Genomic DNA, 20,879 nt, shown 5'->3' on the forward strand with positions numbered 1-20,879 from the left:
AGGCTTAATTTCACAAGGGAATACTCTTGATACAAAGCCCGGACTATCTGAGCAGTAGGTGCTTCCATTTAGCAAGGGTATGATTTTTTTCCACAAGTTTTGTATACAGCAATATTTTAGAATCCCAAAGGAAAAAGTACCCTTTCTCCCAGGTTCACAGATATCCACTTCTCCATTACTCCTCTTTTAAGCGTGACAAATATGCGGTAAGAGGGCCAAAGCAGCGTATAGTCTTAAGAGATTGAGATGAAGCTCAGCCCAGCACTGACACAGGCCTCCACATCAGGGGCTGCTCAATGCTGCTGCTTTGGTATCACCTTCGCAGCAGTGTTCTGTATCACAAATTACTGTCTGTGCTTTGGGTATTTAACTTTTCAGTGTTACATCAGCGCAAATTGATCATCCAAATTCAGGCATACGTCTAACTTTGGAATACCACTACCAAAAAATCCTTAGAGATGTTTTTGTCCCCAAAATAAAAGCATCCAGTGATGTTTCTGTCTTAAGGGAATTAGTCGTCCTTTCGATTCTGATTTTGTGGCTTAGAGAGCCTTCCATTTCAAAAGCTAAACTGAAAACATATGTACCTTCAAAACAGTGGTCCTCTTGCTAAGTAACACTTTATTAATAACAAAACTAATTTTATACTTAATATTCCAAATCCCTTTGAAGTCTTAAAGAGAAAACATACAGGAATTGGTCCACTGCCCAGGGAACTTCTGTTACTGTCATGATAAATGCTTACATATGTTTTATAGCATCAGGGTAAAGTAAGTAAAGGAAGAACTTCTAGTCAATTCTAAATAGAAGAGGACTTGTGCTGCCAAAATACAAGTCGTAGCTAAAAACCAGGTAGGATACCAGCTTTTTCAGTAACTTCTCCAGCTATTGCACGGAGTCAGGCTCACCTACTACAGCTGAAAGTCATTCCCTTCAGTAGCTCGTTTACCCCAACACCAAGACCATGTCCTGTATCTCCTCCTTATCTGCTCAACCACTGATTTAGTCTGTATACGTGTTCCTGTAAGATCTCACAGAAGGTTGCTGTTACCTCTTCTGGCTCTAAGCCTGCACCACTCTTTTTCTGGGATAGCGTGATGCATCTCTACTGAGCTAGAGACAAACAATTTTCTGCTTACATGCTGGCAAGTGACATTTTGATTCAGCTTCCCGAGACAGGAAAAAACTCTCAAATACCCATCTCTCCTTCGGAGCCTGATCCAAAAACAAGCTACACTTGAAGATAATAGATTCTAAGTGCACCAAAAGCTATTTAGGAAAGCCAGTTCGGCCTACAATTTACCAGCATACGCTCCAATGATTGTAAGAGCTGTTTTAGCACTGAGTGATGACTGACAAAAAAATTGTAAAGGGGTAATTGCTAACCATACAGGCTCCTACAAATAGATTGCATTAGTGTCCCCATTAACAAAACGGCGAAGTAACTTCTTGTAAACAGTTTAAAATAACCTTAACTCCTCTTAAAGCTTCAGGAGACATGTTTAAGGAACATTTATTTCTTTAACCTGAAAACACTCTGTCCAGAGAGAGAAGATTCTGAATTGTGCTTTCAGACAGGTGGGCACAGATAGATGGCTTTGACAGCAAACTAGATCACTAGCTGTTTTTGTTTTTTTTTCTCTTTTTCTTTTCTCATCAGATTGCAGCACTGCTGCCACTCTATAACATTCATTTGCGCCAAACAAAGCAATGTGAAAAGTCACAATACTCTGTATCAGAACACGATATGCTCTAAGGTTTGCATCTCGAGCAGTAGATAAAAGGCGCTGTTTGGGCTGAGCTCAAGAAAACGCTATCGGAGGCGTTCCCCTGTATAGCAACGATGGCTCTTCATTGAGATGCAGGTAGTGCTTCGATACCAAAGACTGCAGTGCATCATTAAAGTACTGTGAAGACAAACAACACTCATGCTGCATACCAAGTGGTATTACATTTAACTGAATCATTTTAGTATGAATTCATCCAGGTCTGCCACTGTGAGCCACTTGTGTAAAACGTGCTGGCGGAAATGGATCTGCACTAATTATATTTCATGCATATTTCAGAATTAACCTCAGGGATACAGAAAGGTGGCAATAAAGAAGGATTTTATAACCAAGTTCATTTGCAATTGGCAGCCACATGAAGACTAGCTTTCCTCAGAGATAATCCTAGAACATCACAGATTAGGAGTTTTATTTCTATTAGGGTTGTTTCACTGAAGAACAGGACACGTGAAGATTTTGTATCTCTTTGAAACACCGAACCTTTGTCGGAAACTAAACCCCTTTCAAATACGAAAGGCGGGAGGACTTCAGCTAGTGTGCCAGTTCCACTAAAATTCAGGAGGAGCCGACTACCCATATTTCTCTCCAGGGAGTGTCACAAAACATCACAATTAGGCTACATCAGTATGAGATAATTTCCCCTCCAAAGGAAAGGGTTGTTTCTTTCCATCCCTGTCAACTTTCTGAAATCTCTTCCAAGGACACGCTTTCAAGTGTTTTTTTCAGGGAAATGCAGAAAGATCGGTTTGCCTTTTTCCTTAACCTGCATCAAGACCGAATTGCACAGGACAACTAACAGCTTGCCCGCTGCCTCTGACCCTTCCACTAGTTTCCTGCTCCATTTCCAGTAACATCAGTTCATTATTAAATGAGATAAAGGGGCATCTCTGAGCTTCATTAAAATAGAGAGAAGAATGAGATTTCAGATCTCTGGGAACAAGCCAGCAATCTTCTGGATGCACAGCTGATGCTGAATGCCCCAGATCCTCAACACCTGTGAACATAATAGAGAAATCACCAATTATCTCCAGTTTTTGCTTCAGAACAGGATTCAGAAATGAATAGCTTGCACTGCAGAAGGTCTGCCTTGCTTATTATTTTCCTCATTTGCCACTAAACACATTTTGCTTTGTGTTATAAAGAGTTGTCAACCACCATTTTCCGTTATTATTTGTTTTGTATCAATAGCCAGGGCCCCGTTGTACTACTTAGTCACTGCATGAATACCCAACATAGTCCAGCGATACCCTGTTCCTATTCCGGCATGTTCTATTTTGTGGCTTTCACATTCCTTTACAAAAGATCTTACATTTGCCATACGGAGCTGCAGAAGGCTTTTGTGAGCTGTGATGCACGTGGCCACGAGGCAGGACGGGGGGGACATCTGCAACAGTGCATCATCCCCATCCACCCTTCGAGTCATCTGGTCTTAAGACACAGTCTTCGTCTAGGCAGGTTTACGTACTGCATGTTCAAAGGAGAGAAAAAAAAAAGCAAATAGGTGATTTATCCAAGGTCACAAAGTAGATAACAGGCACGGTTTGCGATCAGTCCTGTTTCTGATCTCAATACAACGTCTCAGCTAATGAATCACGCTCATTTTCTTTTCCACAGTTTGTGCCTTTCTCATTTGATGTGTCTGCATTGAAACATATTTGTTTTACAATCAGACAAATGAGAGGAAGCAAAACCATTATGTCTAAAATCTCTTGCTCTTGAGCACAGAAAGAAATTAGAGTTATAAGAGAAAAGTTGAAACATCAGCATCGGCAGAGCTACGTTTTGCAAGGGTCTCCAAAGACCTGGAAATATTGTACATAAGCTCTGCAGCCAATAAGGTCGGTAAGGAAGCGATACGGTAAAAATCTCCTGTTGAATCGTCCCAGGGCTGATGCAAGAGACTAGCGGCTTAGATGGAAATATCATGGTCTGTTGTGCACATAAATGAATAGGCAATTTCTAAACCAATAGTTACTTGGTATGTTGTAAAGGGCTTTTAATAAGTCTATGGCAGTAACTGTTACAGATCATAGGAAATTGCCCATTCTGCAGGGACAACAGGGGGTCCAATCTTTGTAGCATTCCTGAAAACATACAGCTGCAAGATACCAATAACCAAATGCAGGCAAGTAATCAACATGCAGGCTCCTTCACACAGGGCTCACCATGCATTTTCTCTGGATCCCCTTCTGCAAGAGGCCATCCAGAAGAGGCAGAGAAAATCAGAAAAGGAGTGGATGACATCTTTGATACATTATATTAAAATCTTAGCTTTTATTATAGTATATTTATATATACATAATGTTTTTTCTTTTAATTCCACCTTCAAGTACCTGAAATTTCACCAAACCTTTTTTCCAAACTGAGTCTTCTCTTTTTTGCAAGCTGATTTGTCTTCTGAAATCACAGCCACCATTTAAGTGATGCAATAATTCACTCTGATGGGTAATATGCATACAGGTGAAAGAAATATTGGTACAATACACAATCATAGCCATCATAATAAATCATGATAAATTAGTAGAGAGAATTAATTTTAAAATTTTTAGCATAACAATTAAGATGAGTTGAGAATGGAAAGCAAGAGCATGAACTCCTTGGGCAATTCTGAAACACAGTTGTAAACGAGACTCTCTCTCTCTCCCCACACCAGCACTTATCTATTGATAATACTGGTTGTACTCAAAATAAAGGCATTTAACTGAGAACTATATGCACTAAGAAAAAAAAAAAAAAAAATCGAGAAATTGATCCATACAGAACTAGGCACATAATTAAGAAAGATATTACACTTCACCTGCAGGCTGATAGCAAGAGCATTAAAGAAGCTCCCCGCATTACGAGGAACTGCGTTTAGTTTGAGTCCCAGAAACGTTGGATCCTGCAAGGTCCCCGGCACTCATGCTTCAATTCACGAGTGCTTACATCCTTAAGTGTGTTTCTGGAGACCCGCCAGGTTCTTAGCATATATCAGATGACTCTATAGAGAGCAAGGACATGTACTTGACAACGTGCTGGATAACGTACATTTAATCCTGTGAGGTATTCATTGGCATCAGCCCTTACGGGCTCAAAGTTGTAGGAGATCCTCAGTTTCAGGACGGACCAAGAAAGGAATCCACTGGGGTGAAACACACCGCACTGCTACGTAGTATATATAGCTTATATAGTTAGGATCCGTATAGAAAGAGTGAATGACTGGAAACCACTACTTCTAAACTATCACCATCTCTTTCTAAATACAGTTCTGAAGTGATTTCTCATAACTTACCTCAATTTTGTCCATGCTACTAGGCTAGTTATTCTTCACTCAACTAAGCAAAACTGGTATCTAATGTTTACAATATACTCTAATTATTCTTCCACAAATACACAGTTACTCTACAGTATGATGATGATGGGATCGAAATGCATAACTACCTGAGAAATCCCCATGTTTTTTTTTCTAGTTAAAACCCAAATGCATTTTTAATTTTTGCTCTGCAGTCCATACAGAAAGATAAATGAGGAAGTTTAAAAGCCTGATTGTCGCTTGAGGACTTGAATCCGCAAGGTTGTAAGTGGCATTTATGAGAAGTTGTGTTCCACGAGCTTGGTAATTTGCAGTTTGTTACAAAGACATAAACTCGTTTCTGACTAAATTGTATTGTAAGTCATGCTCCTCAGAGAACGCCTGACTAAAAGGTGATGTTAAAGTAATTTCCATAACATCAAACTATGCACCAAATTAAAAACTTGATAGAGGAGAAAACGGGGGAAAAGGAGCAGGCTGAGATGGAATGAATTTCTTTATGGTAGTGCTCAAAAGGGGAAAAGGCAGAGATACTGCTCTGAAAACTGCAATGCTAAATCTGTTTTAAAAAGCACAGCATTTGATTTTTAGCTGTTTGACAGTGACTGACTTCATTCGTAGAAACTGTTTCTCAGCAGCCTCCAGATACTCAGCAAAACCTTCTCCAAGGAGCAAACTCCTGGCAGGTACACACCAGTGCAGCCGCTGTAGTCTGGGAGTTTCATTGCACAGGGATCTGGCCCCTAAAGTTATCTTATAATAAGCAAGATAAAAAGAATTCTTACATCCCAAGTAAAGGATTGAATCTGCATGTACTCTGGCAACCATAACTGCACACTGCAAAAATGTGATATTCTAAAGGGAAAGATAATTTGATCATTCCAGAAAAAAATAATATTTGCAGCCTTCCTCTTAAGAACTAGCTGATCATTCAAACAAGGAAACTAGAGCAGTGAAGAAAAGAACTCTTACCTGCCAAAGACAAACCTAACTTGGGGGGGGAAGGAGGGCAAACTGGGGGGAAAAAAAAAAAAAAGGTTCTGTCAACCTTGAAATTTCAAATCAGGACATTTACCAAGGTAGTTGCACCAACTGCAGCAGGGAGGTCCCATCTTATCGACAATCCGTATCTGGCAGGTCTTTACATTTTAGTATCACTGCTGTGGCTATTTTCCTTAATGAGACAGAAAGGGGTTTTCTTAAGAGAGATTGAAAGACCTAAACGTGTACAACTTGGGTATATGACAAATAAGGGGGATACAAAGTGTGACAGTCATTGAAGGCAGCCAACAGAAATAGAAAAAACCCTGTTTAGTATAGTACAACGATTATAAATGTGAGGGATGGTATGCAGCAAGGATGAGGGTAATTTATCCTGAATATTAGAAAAAGCTCTAACACTGAGACTGAATTCATGTTCTTTGCTGTCAAGGGAATGGACTAAATGACATGAGGGGTTTTTTTCATGCTGTAATTTCCATCATCTTATGATTCAGTGATATATTTCCTTCCTACCTTTGCATTTCATTCAGGTCATGCATAGGTACAGTACTAGAACAAACCTCTTAAGCCAGTGGGTTGAAACCTGTGATGCTGCGAGCAATATATTATAAAGTCTTTCCAGAAATTTAATAATCTCTCCCATAAATGCACTAACGCCAATTGGATATTTTCTTGTGGTTTGCTAGTTTATATTTTCTTCTTACAGTTCCCGCTGGACAGCTGTACTAAAATTAGCTGCCCTAATGATAATTGCATACCTAAATCATTCAAGGCCAATTTATATAGGTTCTTGTGCCAGTACTGTCCTTTCACCTGACTACATTTTTTCCACACCCTTTATTACCCTAAAATATATATGAATGCCATCACAACCTCCCTCAGCCTACAAAGACTTACCAAAAAACGCTACATTTACAAAAAACCGAACACTCTCTACAAAAGATTATGACAAGAATGAGGAGTCTGCCTTCTCATTTACTCAACAAGATATTTTTCTGAATTAAAAGTCATTATAGAATTTTTATCAAAATATAATTATGACATTATGTTTAAAGTGCTAATGAGTGTCCAAGCAGTAGCACCTCTAAATGTCAGAATGACTTGATGCTGATCATAAGCTTTATGTCAAAGCTCGTACGTAGCAGCGCTCCTGTACAAGCACTCCAGTACAGTCTGTACCGAGAAAAGTTCTTGCTGGAATTTGGGTTACAGAAGCAAATCTGTTTACTCGCAAAAAACAACAGCTATAGAAGAGCCACCACAAAAGGAAAAATAATACATTCAGTAACTTACATACCCCTCTCACAAAACGGATTATACAAAAGCTTCCTTGAATGGGTTACTGATTATTGTTGCTACCAACTGGTAGTAGCGTGTCTGATTGCTACAGGCATCGGCTCTAATCTCTTCTCAATTGACCCCTTTCACCCTGGAGACTCTAAAAGGGCAAGAACATAACTAGAGTATGTCTTCTGTTGCTCACAAATCTAAAACGGTATTTACCAAGAAGCCAAACTAGCTTTAGTCAGAGTTGTGTCCATGCCACCAGTTCTTAATGATCCCAAAATATCTTGGCTGTTATTGTGTTTATAATAACCCATCTGTAGTTTTTAATTATGAGCACAAAACAAAACACAATCAAATAATAATTCTTGTCAGCTTGTCTTATATAGAGAGAGCTCTGAAGTTGACACAAAAAGCGTTCAGGCTCAGAAAACCAGTCCTGATCTCACCATAAATACTGAAAGGCTGTGCCAACATGTAATAATGATGCAGTAAGATCAGTATTTGGAAAAAAAGTAAGAGGTACATACATATATTTTGAACTTTAGACAGAATTGATGGTTCTGGAGACTTCCCTTACTTTCAGGGATGAGTTTATTCCACTGTAAGGTATGAAGCATATATGCCACCACTTGCTATAATCTACAACTGTAATAACAGGAGTGAATTTCATACATTTCATTTAGCTCAAAAAAAAAAAAAAAAAAGCAATTCCAATACTTTTCAATTCCCTGGGGAATATACAGTGGTATTGCATTCTCTGTGGGCCAGTCACTCTGCTGAAACTCCGAAAGGTGTAAATTAATTCCAGTTCTAATGGGGGCATGTTGATCTTCGGACACCCGAGACCACAAACATATTTCAAATGATCTATTGAATAGCTGTCGGATGGTAATGATTTTTGGTTGCTGGGCTCAACCTGATCTGGTGAAATTGGCTGGAAGCTTCTGTATGTTATTAGTAATCTAAGCACATAAGCAATCCTACAGCACACATTTTACCTTGATTTCTTTAGTTGTTCTTCACTAGCAAGAAGTATGTACTTACTCTGGGCAGGGAGTAAGGGGAGGGCAGTGGAGAATGAAGTTAGGAATACAATCCCACCTTTTCATGACAAATTCCTGTCTATACTAGTAAATGCAGGACTCTTTTGTTTTTATGTTACATAAAAACATGAGAAATAAAGTAAATTCAGCTTCATAATAGCTGTGTAGAAAAATCTCAACTATTTCTTGTATCAATTCTATTAATATTTTCTTCTTGCTATTTCTGCTAGTCTGTATTTTACATTATCATGATAGTCTAGACTACAAATGATATATTTGAAGAATAACTTATTTCACTCATAAGAATGAGGATCTCTGCTTTATGAAATGTAAATATACCCTGATTTGCTAAGGTGCTAATCAATCCAACCTAAATGCTCTGCCAGGGGGACAGTAGGAGCAGAGACAGAATAACTCATGCTGTGTCTTGGCAGCTGAAACCTGAAGTCAAAAGGAAACAAAACAAAATCATTTTTCTCATCATGATGTATAAAATGTCTTCAAGCCAAATCGTGAGTTTTCTTCTACTAGAAATGTTTTAATTCAGACTTATAAAATAAATCAATGCCTAAAAACTAAATTTCTAAATGTAACATTTTTTAGAAAGGGTAAAACTTCCTTTTGCAACTGCTGAGCTAAGTAATCTTGATTTCTTTTTTCAAATAATATTCCCTCCATATACACACTTTTATTTTGCTAGTTAAATACAAACTTGGATCCATTTTTACAGCTAGTTTCAATCAGTCCAAAGCAGCACTTTTTATTCCAAAATAATTTTGTGGTCGAAGAAGCTCACTTAGCTTACACGAGAACGGAGCTTCAGTACCTCCATTCAATATATCATCACACACTCCAGGTCACAACCCCCTTCCAAGCAATTTACAATTTATAAGACCTCTGTAGAACGATAAAGGGAATTGCCGTTATCTTATACTCCTGGAGTACATCACGTACACGTACACAATGAGTTTAGACTATCCAGGTGCTTAAGCATTTATGCCAATAGGACCACCAGCACTATCTCTGGCTGGCTGCAGCCAAATTATGCGCTTAGAAAAATCAAAAAGCCCAAACATCCCCCCTGCCGCACACATGCACACCAAAAATAAATAAAAAAGAAACTACAGTATTCAAGGAAGAGAAGTGAATTCCTGGCCCAAACCAGCGACCAGCAGAAGCATGTGATGGGTACAGTGCAAATATTTGTGTGGAAAGCAGTCACTCAATAGCCTTTAACCCTCTTCCCTTAGGTATAGATAAGCCTTGGGTATTTATAGACTTTATCTAATTTCCTGTCCCCAGACTCTCCCGCTCAGTTACACAATGTCTTCCAAGAACTCAAATTCCACGTTAAGGCCATTTAGGTTCCTTTTCCTTTTAAGGTGTTCAGAAGAGCACACAACTTCTTCCTCAAATAAGGAGGAACCCCCACTTTTAGTAGCTAACACAACTGTAGTCATCATACAGTCAAAACAATTCGATCATACAATTGTATTAGCTTCTAGCTGAAGCAATTCTCTTTTTATCTACCCCAAATATTTAAGCAGAGATTCATAATCTCTTTTCTGACCTTGATTAGATTTTGAGCAAGCCAAACCCTTAATCTCTCTTCACAAAAAGATTAATCAATTCCCTTCATCTTCTTAACTGCACTTCTCTGGTTCCGTTTCCATTCAAGACAATCTTTCTGAACAGAGGTAGCCAGAACCACACACGCACTCTTCCAAGTCATCTTACCACTGTCCATTATAATTACAAAATACTTCTATGACTCTAAAAGTGTTGGGGATGCCTCATCTACTCTGTTTCACGAGCGTAATCATCGGATGCTTTCTCACAGCTCTCACACTGGTGACCACAATCGTTCTTCGATCAAGATATACCCCTGAGATGTTCTGCATTTAACGAATATGCCTAGACTCACTAAGATATGAAAAAACCCCACCATTCTGCCTCTTTTCCAGCGTGGGACTCTCAAAATGTCATCTTCAGGTCTACTGGTGGTCAAGCTGCTCAGCAGCATTGCTCTGTAGTAAAGAGGGAAAAAATAGTAATTGTTAGTTACTACAGGCATGCTACATCAAGAAAGTATTAGGGCAACGATTTCCCAAGATATGCACCACAGTTATTTTTATTTTTAATAGACACAGTTTTTAAGCCTTGATTAGGCAAAACCAAACAACCTGGCATACTGTAAGCACATATTTAACCACAAAGACAGTATGTGCCAAAACATCTTCAGAACTAGGTCCGTAAGTCTAACCTACAAGGCTGCTTAATGTAAAAACTTTTTCTCTAACCCTTCTGACCACCATCTTCCTCTCACTTTCCTCTTTTTCCATTCCATACTTCTTTGGTCAACTTGTCTCAATTACAAAAATGTAATTTCTAAATGAAATTTTTAAATTGATTTGTACAGCAGAATTGCTGCCATCTTCTGCAAATAGCCCCTGAAGCAAAAGATTAGATACGTTGGTTTTAACACAGCCAATTTGCCCTGCTCTCCACTGTTTTCACCCTGGTATCAGCATGTAATGCTAGCCAAGGTTTAGGAAGAGATATAGTATATGTCCACACTGCAGCCTGAGGTCAAAGGTCAGTCTGTTCCCCACCATCACCACCTTACATCAAGGGATTATTTTTTTATTATTATTATTTTGATTAAATGTGATACTGCAAGTTATATTACTTTTGTGTGTTTGTCTGTGACATTCTGTCCTATCTTTATCACTGAAATCAAACAACAGGACTTTTTCCTCTTACAAAGGCAGGTTGGTCTATAAAGAAATGACATAATTCAATAGTTTGAACAAAACCAACTTAGTTTCTACTTACATTATGCCAGTGATCTTTGGCAAAATTCTTTCCCTTCCTATTCTGAGAGTCATACTGTTTTGAACTCCAAGCTCTTTCACCCCTAATTTGTCTTGTATCTCTGCACAAAATGAAGCGTAACAAGACCCCACTCTGAGCTGACAACTTTCAGTATTGAGATCACCTAGGAATAATTTTTGGTAAAGATTAAGAGCTCCTACTGTATTCTTAAAATAGAAAAGATGCTGAAGAAGATATTTTGTTCAAGCTCTCGATCCTTAGAAAAAAGACGAAGCTCGGAAATTCTATCTACGACATCAATAAGACCTATTTAACCACACAGGGAGGGTGGGTAAGACCCCCTTTTCGGCTCTCATTCCTCTCTTTGTCAAAAGGGAGCTAGCAGATTATACGGCAGCCCCAGAAGCCTTGCGTGTGGAATAAAGCAGACCTCTCTGCCAGCATTGCCTCAGAGGAGGATGTGTGTTGGGGTACTTACTGATGCCACCACTTGAAGCCAGGAGAGGATGAGCCCACGGGCAGTAGCAATAGGTGGCTGCAAGACGTCCAAATAACCTCAGGGGCCACAGAGCAGCACAGAGCTGCAGGGAACCGTCGATCAGTTCCACCTGGCACCTCCGCAGGTACTGCGGTGAGGAATGAGAAATTTAAGATACCTTCGCATTTTCCTGCGCCGGGAAGGAAACATGCAGTAGACATTTTAATGAGATAGTAAAGATTTTCACCTTCCACACAACCATTTTCTAGAAATTATGACTGTTCTCCCCCAGTTTTTGCTTCTCTGATTTTCTTCTGGCAATATAATCCATGCAGAAAATTATCTGAGCGCTTTAGCTGAAAGATACTGACTTATTTATTTTACCTCAATTCTAAAATATTTAGAGGATACCATCTAGTTTTTGAATGTTCCTGTACTGTAACTGATTTGCCTTTGCTCACATTAAAATGTTTCTCATTCTAAAGACTATGCGGCACTCTAAAATGTGACAGACTCATTGGCTTGCAAATCTTTCCTTTATGCTTGGGAAGTTTTATTATTATTACAGTAATGTAGCTGAAAGCAGGGCCCCATTGTGTGTACTCCTTAAATAATGAACAGGGAACTGAGGCACAGAGAAATTAAGCACATTGATCGAGGTCAGACAAAGGTTAGGATCACTGGAACCACAGCTCCCATTTGAGACAAGACCACCCTTGTTCTCCACCAGTCTTTGCTGTGGTGTCAAAACTGCACTGAAACTAGAGACAAAACAACCAATCCCCTGCTTTTAAGAAAAAGGGACCACTTACGCCAGCCGTACAGCAGAAATAATGAGAAAAATGAGAGAAATGCATGCACAAGTCCAGTATAGACTGGATACACATGGCCCTACATCCCTGTTCCTCCAGGCTCTGTCCCAGCTATTACTTTATCATGCCAGAACAGGTATGAATTCAAGCCGCCCACTAGGTCCAAGGGATGCTGGCTGGCAATTCACAGCAAACATTTCCAGTTGTGTCACATGGCAACATCATAAGATCTGACTCCATTCATTTAAAATGGGAAATAAATCTTGTGGTGCCACAAATTTGCTGGCAGCTTCAAGAAAAAAAAAATGTTTGATTTTTGAGAAGAGTTAAGAATAGGCACTAGCTATTCAGTGGGTGGTTAAAAGATATTAAAGGGATTTTATTTATTTTTCAAGCGCCACACCAATGGCAATTCTGACTTGGGTATTGAATACTGTAGCACAAAAGAGGGGTTTTTCACAATAAGCAAACCGGCCCTCTAACAACAGTGATCCATGGAAAAAGAAAACTGGATCCTCTCTGCACCTGCAACGATACTGGATTTGATCTTCCTTTTCACTTAAGGGTTACCTATTGAGTGATGTTCTACACATTGGGAAAAGTTGATATACTTTGGATATACAGTTACATCATGTTTGCAAAACAAAGATACAGCTTTATTAACTACCCGCATACCAACACTATGTTTAAGCTACGAAGCAATGACCGTGAGGTTGTGAAGAAGCAGTAGCAGGAGTTACGGTCATGCTAAAGCCAGTGCAGATTTCCCTACACACCAATGCTTCCCTAGAGAAACAGGCTTCCAACTCTGCCATGTCTAGAAATCTTTTAATACTGACAAAGACAGCTCTCAGGAATAATGTTCCATTGTCACACTTTTCATAAGAAAAATTTCAGTCGTTATTTTCATACTTAATTACAGAATTTCAAACATCGTCTTTCTAGTTTTCAAGTTCCGTTCCTGATAGCATGAATTCTTTTGTCCAATTTTGAGTTCTTTCACTGAGATGTATCAGCAGAAAAGCAGCCTTTTACTGCAGAGACTGAAAGACAGAAAATTTTAGGTGTATCATCTGTGAGAGATGTAGATTGTGTGTTGGCTTTTTGAACTCCTGTATCTCAAGGATAAAATTCACACAAAATTATCTCTTTGCTTTCTGTTGCTAATTCAGCTACAAAAATCTGAGGTATGCAGCAGCTTTTACAACTCCTTTGCTTCATGGGAAAGAGAGAGATTTCAGCAAAGCAGCGACAGTCTCGCAACTGATCCTAAACATAACCACCTAAAACATGTAAAATCCCCACACATTAAACTGTGCTAATACACTATGGTCTACAATGTGTATACCATACAGTTAGACTCTACCAACAGTACAGTAAAAGGCAATCAGAAGAGAAGCAATGTCATCGCAACAAACAGTAAGCGTATATGGTATATATAACCAAAAATCTTATCCAGCTTCCACTGTGAATAGCCACACATTCATGAACTCAGATGGAAACATCTTTAGACATTATTTAAACGTATAACTAACTTGTAATCATCATCCCCTGACCACCCACCCCTTCCCCACCCCACCCACCCCCCGCCAAGAAAAAAAAAAACAAATCCCAAAAGACTAACACTCACCACTTTGGATAGTTTTCACAGGTTAAGAAAACAAATGTAAAGGCCAAGCTTTTCATTCATTTCTACCACATTGTTCTCCTCCAAATAGCTTTTCGGAAGCATAGAAGCGACAAGAAATTTTGCCTGCAAGGCACACAAGTAGCAGAAGGTACAGGTTTTGAATTAGCTTTTAAGAAGTCAGAAACCCCACAAAGCTGCCAATTCCTAGAATTTAGTTCCAGGTACTTGATTCCGAGAGACAGACAATCTAGAGATGAACAGAAAAAACCCCAGTAGTTTTCAGCTGGACCCCTCCCCTAGTAAAATCCACTTACTTCAGGCATTTTTGATTATGAACTTTTCCACTTGTTCCTAAAGTTAGGCTCAAAGGACAGTGACTAATAGCTTAGAAAAGAACTGAAATTGGAGCTTGCAGTCTGAACACACAAAACGAAGCCCAATGACTGCTGCTATGAAAATAAATGGCAGTGTGTAGGTGTACCTTGTACAAATGAACTCCATCCATTTTAGGCAGCCTCAAAGGCTACAGGAGCAGAAAAGTCTGGAAACAAGTAAGAAGTCTGGGCTGAAAATTACGTCCCTGAGCTTGTTGCCTCAAGTGCAACCCAAGGGACCCAAGTGCACTCTCTAGCCCACCTGCCCTCAACCCTAGACCCAGAGGCCATGGGTGCTTCCTCGAAACCCAAAGAGCTCTACTGAGACACAAATTTGCAGCCTGTAGAAATAGAGAATGATTTTTGTACCAAAATCATTAAATAGTCAGGAAGGTTTGCACCCGATTCTTCTGACATTTTAGAACTGCAATGTATATAATGTGGAGGAAGACGTGGTAGCTGTTCATTGTTTACCCAATTCCTGAAACAAATCAAAGCAACATCAGCTCAGACTGGGGGGGGGGGCCTGTTGGTTTCCCTCCCCCAGTAAAGACAGCACAAGAACCCCGAGCATGTCCCACTGGGCTCAGCGTCCTTGCAGATGAAGTGCTGGTACAAGGTTACACATCACACTTGACACCTCAGTAAATGAGAATTGGCCAAATGGCAGGTTTGATCTCTAATTATTGCAGTGCGTCAGCCTTGCTGTTTAATTTGTGTCTAACAGACATGATTACAACAGGTTTTTTTGCACCTCAGCTGTATTTTGCTTATGCATTACTCTGCTAATGTAAGTTGCTTCCTTATATTGGCAGAGAATTACAGAAGCATTATTGCATGTTCATGAGAAAAAGCTCCAGATAGAAAGAGGTCAACAGGCTGAACTTCACTTACTTTGGCATCATCAGCAGTTGTTATTGCTTGTATTTCATGATATAAAGGTCTCTTATGCTGGAAGGAAAAAAAAACAAAACATACTTAGCTTTTGTGTCTTGGTAATGGGGACATTTGTTTTCTTTTTTGAAAAAAAAAAAAAAACCACAAAAAAAACCCCAAAACATCTCAGTTCTCATTCAGGTATTTCTGACAAAAAATATTGACTTGTACAAAGCTTTACTGTTAAATGTTTGCTTCGGTTTTGATATTTAAAACCACATAAAAAATGCAAGTAAAACTCAGCTACAATTATAATTGCCTTTGCCCCTTAAACATCATAATTCTTATCAAATAGACATAGACAGGATTTCTTCTCCCATTACCTGCAGCAACCAAGGCTCTTTGTGAGGTTTCAGAGCAACTTGTGTCAAATTTGAGTTTGACAAAACTCGGATAAGCAGCATAGCTGCCCAAATACTAGTGCTGTGTTAACTGATCACAATTTGTCTACAGCTGTAGTGTCACATGCATGGGAATTTTCCTTAGACACAGTTATTGTAGAGGCTGTCTAGATTCAGAGGAAGCTTACAGCTAGGACTGAGTTTTGCTTCTTAACCTTCATAGGCAAGATTTATTATCCTTACTAGATTACATACTTGATAGGAATTTCCAATCTTCCATTCCAAACCACTTAAGAAAATTCTGTTTGTCACTCATTAAGGAGATGTAGAAAACCACACAAAATTATTAATACCACATGGCTACGCAAACAGCAGTGAAAAATGGTTACCACATTTTCCTCGATAAGCAAGGCAAAATCCTTCCAATTAACATTTTAATTAGAAAATTCACTTGCCATGAAAGTGCCCTGCATTTTCATAAAGGTTATAACTCAGTCTCCTTTCAAATTCTTCCACAGCATTTTTCACTGTGGCTCTATCAGAGATTAGATACCCAGCAGCAAAAAGGGAGTTTAAGTGAATTATATTTGTAGCTCATACTTTATTCTCTTTTCTTTAAAACTTCAGGCACTCAGGCTTCTATTTCACCCATCACTTGCCCTTGGAGACTAGTGCAGCTTTGGGGAAAAAAGCAATTACCTACTGTGAAAAAATCTAGTAGTTACAATTATGAAATAATAAAATGTCAAAGACATGTCTAATTTAGATAGAGGTTTTAAACTTTTTAGCTTAGTGAAATACTACAAAATATTCTCTAAAATCATTATATCTGTCAGGTACAATGACCCCTTTGACTGTGATACCAAATGCAAATTCACAAACATTTATACAGTGTATCTGAGTGTGCATTAGAAATCAGCAATTGAAAATCTATTTTGCTTACCTTGTCACCAATAATGGAATTACAGCACTAAGAAACACATTTCCTTCTTGAATACAGTTAGTAAGTAGAACGCTTTTGTCTCTAGGGCGAGAAGGGTTTAACATTCACGACGCTCAGTCTTTTGCTTCCGTTCCTCTTGGTGCTCACAAGTGTCACAGTCCCTGGTAGTCCCTACAAAAACAACTGAACTTCCCTCCACGGCCACCTTTGGTTACTGGTTAAAAAAGGAAGCACCTATGAATCTTTAATAGCAAGAACCAAATTCCAAAGGAATAGCAACAATAGCAAAGTCTAACCAAAGACAAACTTTTAACTGAAATTCTGACCCAACTAAACTTTACCCAACAATGCATGTTTTCTGGAATGGTAGACTCCTAACTTGCAAATTCTTACTGCATATGCTGCCAGGTAAAGTCTTACTAATCTTAACGCCACTTGACCTGTAATAAGAAGCACTGCAAGATGGCAAAAAAGGGGAAGAGATTAAACCCTTTATCACATAATTGTATACTCTGATAGTCCAGGTATCATTACCACAGTCCGAGCTTTCTATGTGTGCAATGCGGGCACAAACACTTCTCACACCTCAAATGTTCTGGCACTCCTCATCCTCACAACGGGCATTGGAAAAGCCACATACTTGCACAGGTCTTGAAAAAATAGCTGTGAAGACAACATGCAATATATGCTAAATTAGAGAATTACACATGATCGCCTAGGAATCAATCCTGGTGTAAACGCCTGGTGAAGAGCTTTTCTCCCACACGCTACACGAGCCCTTGGCACAACAACGTGGTGCCTACAGACCCTGCAGCACGCGCGTTCTGCATCCTGAGCTGTTACAGCAGCCACAGCTGGATGGGGGTGAAGAAGAACAAGGTGCACAATAAGAACTTAGTGGAGAAGATGTTTATGCCACGCAGCAAACAATTGCTATGCATTGTACCTAGTCAAAAGCATTTTGCATTGTCTCAGAAATCAAGCGCTGCATCTACAAAATCATAACCAAGCCGTGAGGCAGGAGAGGGGACAGAGAATCTAAGAAGGGACATCACCTCCACAGAAATCTCTAGATGAGCCCAATCCTCCCCCTTCACCTTGGAGGCACCATGTCCAGTGAATTTTGTTGCAAGGTTCAAGTTTGTATTACAAGCACAAGAAAAAAAACCAAAACTGTTATATCAACCGCAAAGGAGCAAATTTAGCATTGCCTAATACCTCTGCTCCTTTTAGAGAGAACCAAAAACTTGGGATTATGTATCTTTATAAAGCGAAGCCCGAGATGGTATACAATTCAGCCCAAAACCAAGTGAAGAGGAGGGGAAAAAGACCAATTGATTGTGGACAAGGTTAGTGAATTCTTCATCATAAATTAAATTTATGCAGCATGTTAAACTTGAATATTCGAAGGTGTTTTTTTTCCTTTCAGACTGTTTTAAAATGACATCTAGCAAGAGCAATGAGGACAAAGAAGCTGGCTTTAAAATAGAACTTGACAGATTTATGACCAACATTATCTGGTACTTTTTAACTTCTGCAACAGGAAGCCAAACTTGATGACCCAGGAGCATCTTTCCAGTCCTAATTTTTAGCACTAAGTTTGCTGCTAGGAAGTGGTTCTGTTCCTGAAGCATATTTCCTACTAGTCTCTTTTGAAAGCAACATCTGCCCAGAAGAGTATGAAGAAAACCAAAACAGTGGAGTGAAAAATGACGAAGTGAACAAATGCACCGAATCATTATGCAAAACTAGAAGAGTTCCCACACCTCACAAGCAGAAACTGCCTGCAATACCTTTTTCAGAAGGCACTGGTTAGTCCTGCGGGAAGATGAGCCAGGCTGAGCGTGGCAAAGCAATATTCTCAAGCAGAACAGCCAGCATCTACTCCAAAGGTAAGCGATAATCTCTGCTGTGCCAAATCCAGTTATTAGTATTGCACACATTAAGTTACATTTATTTTATCTCTCTTTCATAATGGAATAATCTAAAACTTAGATTTGTGACAAGGCTGAGATAGCCTTCTTTTCATTCCCCACCCAATTCAGAGAAGCGTATGCAGACTCTTTGTAAAATAAAAAGATCAGATAACACCCGCAGAATAAACATGGCATGTTGTCCCTTGACATACAGTGAAAGATCTGAAAAGAACATTAAGAAGGAACACTTCAGTGGTAATCTAGATAAGACCACGTGAAAAGATAATGCTTAATCAAAGACTGATACTGTCTCATCTTACTGTCTGGATAAGTGGACACCAGAACACTGTAAAATTTCATACTTACCACTTTATATCAACTGAAGATAAAGCTTACACTGAGCGGGGCACCTGGCACATCTTACAAGACTTGTAAACAAAACTTTTTATCAGTATTAAAATGAGAAGCTTTTAACCAGAAATAAGTCAATCTAAGCTTTTCTTCATTTCTTTATAGGCTGAGGAAGATCAAAACAAGTGATTAAGACATTTCTTTGCTTCATTAACAAATATACAAAGTTTTATTTTATTAGATTGGTTTTCTGTATGTTAACATTATCATATCAATTATAACCCACATTCACAGCAGAAATTTTCTAATAGCATTTTCTAACACTAACTGCTGTATTAGAAATCCTTAAGAGAAACTTATCTTTAGCTACTCAGGTAACTTGAATAATAAAGTGCAAAACCACAATAAAATTTGACAGACATACGCTCCAGCTCATACTCAGTGGAAAATAAAGTTTGTAAGACCACTAGGTATGGATTCACTGCACACAATAGAAGAGTGTGACCTGAAGACATCAGTTTTCAAGTTTTCCCATTACCAGTCATTGATTACAATGAATAATTTTCCATTACTTTTAAGGGTAACAAAAAGAAATCACAATAAAATTACAAATAAAACAAAACATTGGCCAGACTACCTGAAGCTTAGCCCTATACTTGGTACCTTTGACCCAGTAAAGGTTTTCAGAAGAACTGATGAACAGGAACAGTTCATTTCTTAATAGCCTCTTTGATTTTAACTTCAAGGAATCAATTAGCAGGACATAACACAGCATTTTGTTTGGGACCCAAGTCATAATTTTTTACTTTTTTTTTTTTACTGCACCTGCAGACATAAACATGTTATCATTCAGCTAATGATTGCCAACACTAGCTACTGTCCCTCTCAATCCAAGAGGATAGAACAAAATAATCTCAGAATTTTATTGGAATTAAGTCCAATTCACGAAGTATAACCCAAGCTTGCATGTCTCTCCTTACAGCCACTGGTGCGGTCTCCCCAGTACTAAGCACTCTTTTCAAGACAAATGAAGTATCAGAAACTCTGGGTGCCTTTCCCTTTCTTCTACCTGACTAATTAGTTTACATTAAGCCTGTTGGTGCTACCACTTAAGTTAACATCATCAACAAAGAAGACTACTTAACTTTTTTACTTACAGAATTCAAAGATGGAAATTAAGTATAACTCTAATTTAGTCACACTGCCTCCTTAGTAGCTGCTAACGTTGCTTCTCTTCTACCACTTTCCAAGAAAGGACAGGTTAGCATGCCAAGCTTTAATAAATAACAAAAAGTTTTAATTACAAACTGTATATGCATCCCTTTGTCATGTTACTAAGCTTGATTTACTAGTAAACACAACACACCACTGTCAAAACAAAAACCAGCCTGAACAGCAAGCTTTAAGGACCATGTCCTGTTTATAGCTTCATGTAACCAAGAAATTCACAACATACATTCCCAATAACTCATTTTTACATAATACTCTCCTTCACATTGTTGTATTTCACTACAGTCAGTGCTTTCATCAAAGAAACATTTCCACACACAAATATACAGCAGAACATCCAGTGCTATTTTGGAGGGCTGCAGATGGCATTTTCCCCTTTTAGATCATTTAAGCAGATAACCAAATTCAAAGACCCAGCTGTTGTACTCTGGGTAAGGCACTTGCCCCAAATGAGCAATACAGCACCAGGCCAGTGTGCAAGAAAAGTCTGAATGTACCTTTTCTTCATCATCTATACCTAAACAAGGAATAGTTCTGTAGCAATTGTGCTCTCTCAGTCTGAAGTGACCCTCCTGCAACAGCTTGTGCAGCTTTATAAACTGCTTCACATTCTTCCCTAAAC

The sequence above is a fragment of the Haliaeetus leucocephalus genome, unplaced genomic scaffold (assembly GCF_000737465.1).
Source record: "Haliaeetus leucocephalus isolate CR32 unplaced genomic scaffold, Haliaeetus_leucocephalus-4.0 Scaffold362, whole genome shotgun sequence".
In the NCBI taxonomy this organism is placed as follows: domain Eukaryota; kingdom Metazoa; phylum Chordata; class Aves; order Accipitriformes; family Accipitridae; genus Haliaeetus; species Haliaeetus leucocephalus.